Genomic DNA, 9,785 nt, shown 5'->3' on the forward strand with positions numbered 1-9,785 from the left:
ATATCATACAGCAGTGCTAACTATTGTCATCATGCTGCACATTACAACCCTAGTATAGTTGACACTTGAACAACGTGGAGGTTAGGGATCAACTGCCATGTAGTCAAAAAACCACATACTGCTATCTCTGAAGTAAAACAAATGAACTGATAAAAGACTCACCCAATGGCAGGAAGCTGAAATAGTTTGGATAGAATCAGCACTCAAACCCTGGTTCTTTCTATTCTCCATACTGTGGTCTCTGAACACAAATTTTCCCCATACGTAGTTAATTTAAAGATCTGTAAAATGAAAATATAGGTACTATATTTATTGAAAAAAATCTGCATATAAGTGGACCCTCACAGTTCAAACCCATGCTGTTCAAGGGTCAACTGTACTTATTTACCTTGTAACTGGAATTTTGTACCTTTTGACCACCTTTCTCCAATTCCCTCTCCCCCCAAACCCTGCCTCTAGTAACCATAAATCTAATCTCTTCTTCTATGAGTTTATTATTTTTGTTTTTAGATTCCACATACAAGTGAAATCATTTTAAATTGGATTATTTGATTTTTTTTTTGCTGTTGAGTTGTATGACTTATTTATACATTTTAGATATTAACCCCTTATCAGATATATGGTTTGCCAATATTTTTTCCCATTCCATAGGGTTTTTTGTCACTTTGTTGATTGATTCTTTTGCTGTGCAAAAGCTTTTTAGTTTGATGTAGCTGCATTTGCTTATTTTTGTTGTTGTTGCTTGTGCTTTAGGTACTATATCTAAAATATCGTTGCCAAGACACATGTCAAGGAGCCCTTTTCCTACGTTTTCTTCTAGGTGCTTCATGGTTTCAGGTCTTACACTTAAGTTTTTAATCTATTTTGAATTAATTTTTGTGAGTAGTGTAAGATAGGGGTCTTTTTTTTCAGTAAGAAAGAAAGAGAGTGAGACAGAGAGACAGAAAGAGAGGAGGGAAGGAAGGAAGGAAGGAAGGAAGGAAGGAAGGAAGGAAGGAAGGGAAAGAAGAAAGAAACTGTATGCCATATTTAATGTTCAAACAAAAATATTTTATGCATGCTTACTACATAAGGAAAACTTATGTCTTCATCAGACAACTATCCATTCATTTTTTCAATTTGCTTAATTAATACCTGTGTTGCGTTTACCATATGCCAGCACTACTATATCAGCAGTGAACAAACCAGATGAAAATCCCTGCCCAGCCAATGTTCATAGCAGCATTATCATAATAACCAAAAAGTAGAAACAACCCAAATGTCCATCAACTAATGAATGTAATAAACAAAATGTCATGTACCTGATGCTGAAAACTTGGTCTCTGTGCACTGGTGCCAAATTGAATCTTGGAGACAAAGTTTGGGTGAAGGAGAAAAGAATACCTTTATTGCTTTGCCAGGCAAAGGGGGACACCGAAGACTCGTGCCCCTCAAAATTGTGTGTCCCAACCCGGGAGGATTTGGTGAGGAGTTTTATGGCAGTTGTTCAAGGGTGGGGTTGCTGATAAGGATTAGGGTGCGTGCAGGGCCTGCACTCCTTTAATCTGGCCTCAGGTGGTCTTCTCTGGAGTGAAGAATGCTAACATCTTCCATTTGTTGAGGATTTTAGTTCTGTAAAGAGCTCAGAGATATTGTTCTGTGTATCCCTTGAGGCAGAACCAGGATCCTGCCCCAAGGCTGCACTATTGTTTCCTGGCCACTCCTCCCTTATCTCTGCATCCCCTCCCTTCCCTGGTTAGCAACTGTTTGGACCTGCCCTGTGAACTCCGGGAAGGTCATGGAGGCTGAAGGCTGTTCCCTACAAACAAGAAATGGGGGACACAGAAAGGCTTCTATGCCCAGGAGTCCCACAGTGTCCTGTTCGGTTTCATACCCATGAAATGGGATAATGTTCAGCCATAAAAAGGAATGAAGTACTAACACATGCTATAACATTGTTGAACCCTGAAAACATTATGCTAAGTGAAAAAAGCCAGTCACAAAAGACCGTATATTGTATAATTCCATTTATATGAAACGTCCAGAACAAGCAAATCTATAGAAACAGAAAGTAGATTAGTGGTTGTGTTACCAAACGCCAGTTTGTGTGCCCCATGCTCAGTGAGGCCAAACCAAAACGTCAGAGTTTGGAGCAGAAAAAGGTTTATTGCAGGACCAAGCAAGGTGAAAAGGTGGCTCGTGCTCAAATAACCTGAACTCTCTGATGGTTTTCGGGGAGAAGTTTTTATAGGCAAAATTTGGGGTGAGGGCTGCAGGGTAGTGACTTTCTTCTGATTGGTTGGTGGGGAGGTAACAGGGTGGTGGTCCAGGAATCTTGTGCTCAGCCTGAAGTCACCATCCTCCACCTGGGTGGGGGCCTTGTTTCCAGCAGAATAACTCAAAGGTATTGTTAGACACATTCCTTGAGGAGGAACCAGGACCCTGCCCCAAGGTTGTACTATTTTTTCTTGACTGTTCCTCCCTTGTTTCTGCATTCCTTCCCTTCCCTGATTAGCAACTATTTGAATCCGCCCTTTGGAACTCAGGGAAGGTCAAGGAGGCCGAATGAAGCCTATTTCCTACAAACAAGAGACAGGGGACATGGAAAAGATTTGTACCAGGGAGGGTCCCGCAGGGTCGTGCTTCATTTCAGTTGCTTAGGGCTGGATTGTAGGGACGATGGGGAGTGACTGCCAATGGGTGTGAGGTTTCTTTTGGGGCTGATAAAAATGTTCTAAACTTAGATTTTGAGGTTGCTGCAAAACTGTGAATATACTAAAAATATCCATTGAATTGTATACTTTAGAAGGATTAATTTTATGATATGTGAATTATATCTCAATAAAAATGTTTTGAAAAAAACCTGCCCCCCATGGCATTTACATTCTCTAGTGCAGCTTCCTCCCATTGCTCCTGGATCTGATATGAAGCCAGCCCATTTCATACCTCATGGTCCAGGTTTCAGTTCCTTTGTGCAGAAATCTGGGCAGTAAGCTCTCTACTGGACCAGTGGTGTAATCTGGATATTATTCCTGGTTCTTTCTTAATTCCTTCACCCTCCTAGAAATTCTGGAACTTAATTTCTTATAATGTACTATTGGGAGATAGTTCTGTTTTACATATCTAAGAACGCTGACTGTGGCAGAGACCAAGTAACTTAAGACCCATCCAGTTCAAGGCATTGACTCCTATAGACAATACGGTACAAAAGTCATTGAACTGCGAAGACTGTAGCTCCATGGTGCCACCCACAGTGAAGACCAGCATACCACTTGCGATGGACAATACATGACTCAGGTGGGAAACACTTTGTTCTGTTTCATTATAAGAATGACACCAAATACCTTATACATATTAAAACCATTAATTGATATTGAATATAATTAATCAAAATGCTGGTACTATTATATTTTTAAAAATTGAACATTTACTCTCTAATGAATTCCCTGTAAATGAAAATGATTCTCTGTAATATTAATATTAACAGGAAGAAGTGTTGAAAAGAGGGTGAGATTGCGGAGATGTTTTAACAGGAGGACCACTGTTTACAACAGTCCTGGAGCTGTGTGCTTTGTCCTCTGACAGACAGGAGAAGCTCCATCTTGTTAGCTAAGGTTACAAGACAGAGACATAGTGGAACTGGGGTGGATCTTGGGGTCCAGAAAGGCACTGTGAAGACGGACCATCATGGAAAGAGACCTGATCAGCCACTGCACAACTGTATATCACACAGAAAAACTGTGAAATTCACTCCAAACCTCATCCTCTGAGGCCACCAACAGGAATAACAACCTGACACACCTGCAGGACGTTACAATAACCCAAGTTCATGGTGATGGCCTGACTCATCCAGAAAGGATTCACATTCTATTCAGGGTACCAGCTTCACAAGGCCAGGAAGTACATAACACACTCTTAAGTCAGAATGGTTTTCAGTCTTTCTTAAACTATCCACCACATTCTCACCACATCTCCACTCAGCTGCAGAAAATGGTTGACTGTCACTTCCTGGGTGTAGCTTGTACTCAAAATATAACTTCAATATGTTTTTTTCAAATACATCCCAACACCAGCCCTGCCCTGAAGTGCAAACCTTTAGCTACAAACAAAAATGGCTAAAACCAAAATATTGGAGATTGGTAAGAAAAGTTCTCAGCTAACTGGGTGTTTCATGGGGCTAAACCCATTCTTCTCCTGAGGGTCTTTAATAGCTAAGTTTTACTGCACAGTCTATTTTCACAACCTTTAAAAGGCCAGGACTTCTTGTGTTTTTCTTTTATGAGAAAAACTTCCCTCGACTTGTTATGAACAAAACTTGGATCCACTCACCTTTGTGCAGCAAAACCAAATTTACTGACTCTGGGTTGTGGTGAAGGAAAGTTCAGCATTTATTGTAAGCACCAAACAAGGAATCTGGGTGGCTAATATTCAAAAGAACCAAACACCCTGATGGTTGTCAGGGAAAGGTTTTTAAGGACAGATTGAGGGAGGAGGTTGCAGGGTATGTGATCAGCTCATGGACATTCTTCTGATTGGTTGGAGGTGAGGTAATCGGGAGTCAATATCATCAACCTTCTGGTTCCAACTGGTTTGGGGTCAATGGGCTTGTGGGCAGCATACAGTTAACTTCTTCCACCTGGTGGGGGTTTCAGTCTCTGCAAAACAGCTCAAAGGACATGGCTCAGAATATTATCTAGAGCCCCTGGAGAGGAACTAAATATGCTCGACTTTGTTTAATGGCTAAACTGTTTTTATTTTGTCTCGCTTGAGTGTTTTCCTCTGTTTCTGCATTTTCTCACTTCCCTGATTAAATTTACTCTTTGGAACTTGAAGAAGGCCTAGGAAGCTAAAGGTGTTCTACAAACAAGAGGCAGGCAGAGAACATGGTGGGGGGGTGGGACTGGGGTGTCTGTCCTGAGAAGGTCCCATGGTCGTTTAAAAACCCACCTTGCTGTGTATTAGCAAAAACACTGGAAAGTGATTTTTTTTCACATTTGGTTGTTATTGTTAGTGGTATGTTTTGTTTGGATTTCCTTTTTTTTTTTTTTTTCAAAGTCCATGGTTACTTGCAAAATAAAGATTTATTTTACTGTGTAATTTTGAAGTGTATGCCTCTGTTGCAAGGAATGAGAGGATTTTTCAGACTATCTTTGGAACCCTAGGGCATCTATCAATCAACACAATACTTGCCCTGATGGAGGAATTCCCAGCTCTCAAATTACCTTACCTTTGTCCTCTGAAACCTCTAGACCATTGGAATTAAAAGCTGGAGCCTTTTAAATAATTAAGAAATTTGTTTCTTTGGAGGTGGGGTGTACTGTTTATCTGCAGTAATAACCAAATGTCTAGATTTTCTTCAAATTGGATTCTCGGAGTACACACCAAGTTTGCATTCAAGGACACATAAACACTCTGAGATGTTCATCCTTCTTAAGAAGCAGCACTCTACACTGACTGAAGTTTCTATCTGGACTCAGCATTTATTTTCATCTTTGGAACTTTTCATTTGGAAATAATATGTGGTTGTTCAATTCACTGCTAGACCATAGCCAGCAAAGAATTAATATATCAATACATCAGTCTTACAAATGCACTGACTCCATTTCTAGGAATTTATCTTGCAAATATCCCTGCCCACATAAGAAATGATGGGTATACCAGATTACTCACTGAAACACTGTTAATAAGAGAAATGACTGCAAACAAACCAAATGATGTCCCCAACAGGGGATGGGTTAAATAAATTATGAAACATCTCTCCCATGGAATATTATGTAGCTGTAAAAAAAAAATAGTGAGGAATTGCTGTATGTGCTGATATAAAGTAATCTCTAGGATATATTAGTAAGCAGAAAAACGCAAGATACAAGGTATTATTTATGGAACACTCCCTTTTGTGTAAGAAAAGGTAGAGAGTAATAATATTCATTCATATGTTCTTGTATTTTTACAAAGAAACAAGTGGTTATCAGAGTGAAAGGAAGGGGACAAAACAGGTGACAAGGGTGGGAGTGAGGCTTTTTATGTTGTTTTTATTTTTGAACTATGTGTAAGTATTGCCTTTTCAGGAATAACATAAAAATCACCCAATGTAATCTAAAACAACTTATAATATATTAGAAAAATGGACCCTTGAGGCAGCATGTGTTTCTCATCAAGCATGCTTATCAAATCACCCTCCAGTTGAGAAATCAACAAAATTTTGTACACAGCTGCATCCTTTGTTGTTTCTTCATATGACTCAAAACCACACAGAGTAAATGACAACATCCTTCCTCTAGGCATTGGCCCCTCCACACCCACCCCAGGGACCCTGAGAACAGAGCCAGCAGACCGGAAGTGCTCTTAGAGAGCAGCCCTGGTAGATGTATGCATGACTAAAAGACTATTTGGAAATTCAGAAATCTTTCCAAGCTACACATGACCATTTCCCAGGGTCTCTTGAGGCCAGAGTTCACAGTGGGGTCACCGTAACCTTAAGAACCTCTATCTCAGTGCCTTTTGAAGCCTCCATGTATTTTGCAGAATATCAGCTCCTTTCCAAGAGTCTCCACCTCACTCTCTCTATGGGTCCTCATGGGGAATACTGCATCTCTGGTCACAATGTCTGCCTACAGCCGGTGGCTTCTGTCAGGATTTTCCTTTCTTGCTCAGCCCCCACTGGTGACATGTACTGAAAAGGCTGAGGGCTGGACACCTCCCACTTGATCCTCCAGGTTCTCCACCCACTTCCATTTGGCTCTCTGCCCCCATCCTACCCCAGCAGGCTCTCCCAGAGGGAGGAAGTAGAAAGCTATGTATTTCCTGTCTTAGTTCATTTGGCTACTATAACAAAACACAAAGACCGGGTAGCTTCTAAACAACAGAAATTTCTTTCTCAGTTCTGGAGCCTGGGAAGTCCAAGATCAAGGCACCAGCATGGCCGTGTTCAGGTGGGGTCCCTCCTCCTGGCTCACAGATGGCACCTTCTCGCTGTGTCCTTACATGGCAGAAGGGGAGCGAGATCTCTGTGGGGTCTTTTTCATAAAGCACTGATCCCATTCATCAGGCCCCACCTTCATGGTTAAGCACCTCCCACCAGCCCCACCTCCTATTACTACCATCTCTGGGGGTTAGGATTTCAACATATGAATTGGGGGCACACAAACATTCAGACCACAGCCATTACCCCAGCTGGCTCCCTCCTTGCAGGGTGACCTCACACCTGCCAGATTCATTGACAGAAGGTCACTGCTGCTCTCAAGGTGACCTCTCCATGGGACTCCTTCCTTCCAGATTCTTGTGGCCACTTCATCCGCTGGTCCCTTTAGGCAGTGTTTCTGAGCACTCTCAATATCTTTGTAAATGGTCCTTTGTTAAACTTTCCCCAAATTATCCAAATTTGAGTGTCATCTGGGTCCTGCTAGGACCCTGTGGGAGTAGACTGGCCCTGCCTGCAAAGCACTTTGATTCTGCCCCATCGTTGCTTTTGATGACCACTCTCACTGGCAACCTGCATCTATGCCATAGTTGGGTCACTCTTTGGTAGCTCGGTCCCCCCACGATGCTATTCGTGGCTCTGTGTCTCACAGTGCGTTCTGTCCCTAAGGCTCTCCCTCCCAGAGAGAGATGCTGTTAAATAATTACACCAGGACAAAGGAAACCAATTGGCACTGCGGGCCAAACAGGATGTATGATGTCCACACACACACACACAACAAATCTCTACTACAGATATAATGATAACCTTCTAATTCTTCTCCACTTTCCAGAATTCCTTTGTTACCTGATAACCCCTCCCACAGTGGATTTCCAAAAGCCCCATGCCATCAGCCCAGACCTATCTGAACCCCAGGGATAGACACAGCTTTGACAAAAGCTCGAAAACATGTAATCTGACATTTTAGAAGAAGAGTAGAGTGTCTTGTATTTTAGATATGACATTATTTCAAAGACACAGAGGTAGAGAGTAATCCATTGTCAGATGAAACTCTACCAGAATAGCACGTCACCTCCTTAGGGATTGGTATTTGATTGATATCCTCAACCAGTATTTTGGGACATCAGTATGCTGTGGCCAGAAGGCTCTTTCCAACAGGCCTCCAATGGCTTTTCATCATATTCAGAGAAAAGTCTGCAAAATGGCCTGCAAGATCCAACCCAATTTGGCCTCTTTCCTTCTGTCACACTGATCCCACCATCCTGGTCTCCTTGCATTTCCTCGAGTAATGCAGACACAGCCCCCCAGGGCCTTTGCTCCTGAGGATCTTGCCTGAAATGTTCTTTCCACAGAGATCAGCTTGGCTTAATCCCTCCGCTCCTTCAAATCTTTGTTCAAATAGCATCCTCTCAGGGAGGCTTTTCTAGACCTCCTTATATAAAACAGTAACCCCCAGCCCAACACTTTCTATCATCCTTCTCTGCTATATTTTTCTTGATAGCATGTATCACCTTCTAAAATACAATTTACTTCTTTATAAAGACTACTTATTGTTCATCTCCCCCACCTACTAGAATATGCACTCCAAGAAGGCACGGATTTTTGTCTGCTCACTGAAGTAATCTTAGCAGTTAGTGCTTGGAACCTATAGACACACAATATTTGTTGGATGAGTTCATGATTGGAGCACAGATCTGATCATCCATCTCCCTTGTCCAAGTTTTTCAATCTTCAATAGTTCCACATTTCTCTAAGGACAAAACTAAAGCTTTTTAGCATACTTGTAAACTGGCAGCAATTCACTTCTGGTCTTACACAAGCCTCCCTCCCCCATTGCCATGAGTTGTTGTAAGAGAAGAACTAGGATGATCTGTGAAAAGTGAGAAATTCTGGGTTTTCAGTGTTGTGTTGAGAAAAGAGAAGCAAGGATGTAAACATAACATGACTAAGGAAATGGTGAGCATTATTTATAATATTCACCGTTATATACATAATAATACATGGAATGGTCCATGTATTATTTAGTTTACTCAGCACTCCTCCCTTCCTGGACCAGCACGACCTTTCTTCTAAAGCATTGCTTTTTCTCTTCTGAATAGAAAATATTATATGTGAAATATAAAAATATTACATGTGGAATCTAAAAAAACGGTACAAATTAACTTATTTGCAAAACAGAAATAGAGTCACAGATGTAGAAAAAACAAACTTATGGTTACCAGGGGGGAAAGGGAGGGAGGGATAAATTGGGAGATAGGGATTGACATATACACACTACTATATATAAAATAGATAACTAACAAGGACCTACTGTATAGCACAGGGAACTCTACTTAATACTCTATAATGACCTATATGGGAAAAGAATCTAAAAAAGAGTGGATATATGTATATGTATAACTGATTAACTTTGCTGTATACCTGAAATTACACAACATTGTAAATCAACTATACTCCAATAAAAATTAAAAAGAAAATATTTGCTGAATGAGTGAGGGGAAACAGCACAATTGGAAATAGAAAAAGTTAAATGAGTAAATTCAGGAGAAAAAAAAGACAGTCAATGGATCTTGGGGAGAAGGAAAGAGAGTACTTCCAGATGTTACTGGGTTCAAAGAAAACCAGAATCAGACAGAAGTTAAAACAGCAATGGCAAATTTTATTCAGGAACTATTATAGTATGGGAAAAAGAGAGCTTGGTATAGAGCTGGCTCCAATCTGAATAGAACATGGACAAGTAGAGACTTATAGCCAAGGCATAGGGGGAGGTCAGTGAGTGGAAAATTACCAACAGGAGACATCAAGAATGGGGGAGGTTGTGGCTAAACTGACTTTAGGGGTTTTGCTAAAGGCAGGTGCAGAGGAGGAAAAAATAATTTTGCCTCTA

This window comes from Balaenoptera acutorostrata, chromosome 5, assembly GCF_949987535.1.
Source record: "Balaenoptera acutorostrata chromosome 5, mBalAcu1.1, whole genome shotgun sequence".
Classification (NCBI taxonomy): Eukaryota; Metazoa; Chordata; class Mammalia; order Artiodactyla; family Balaenopteridae; genus Balaenoptera; species Balaenoptera acutorostrata.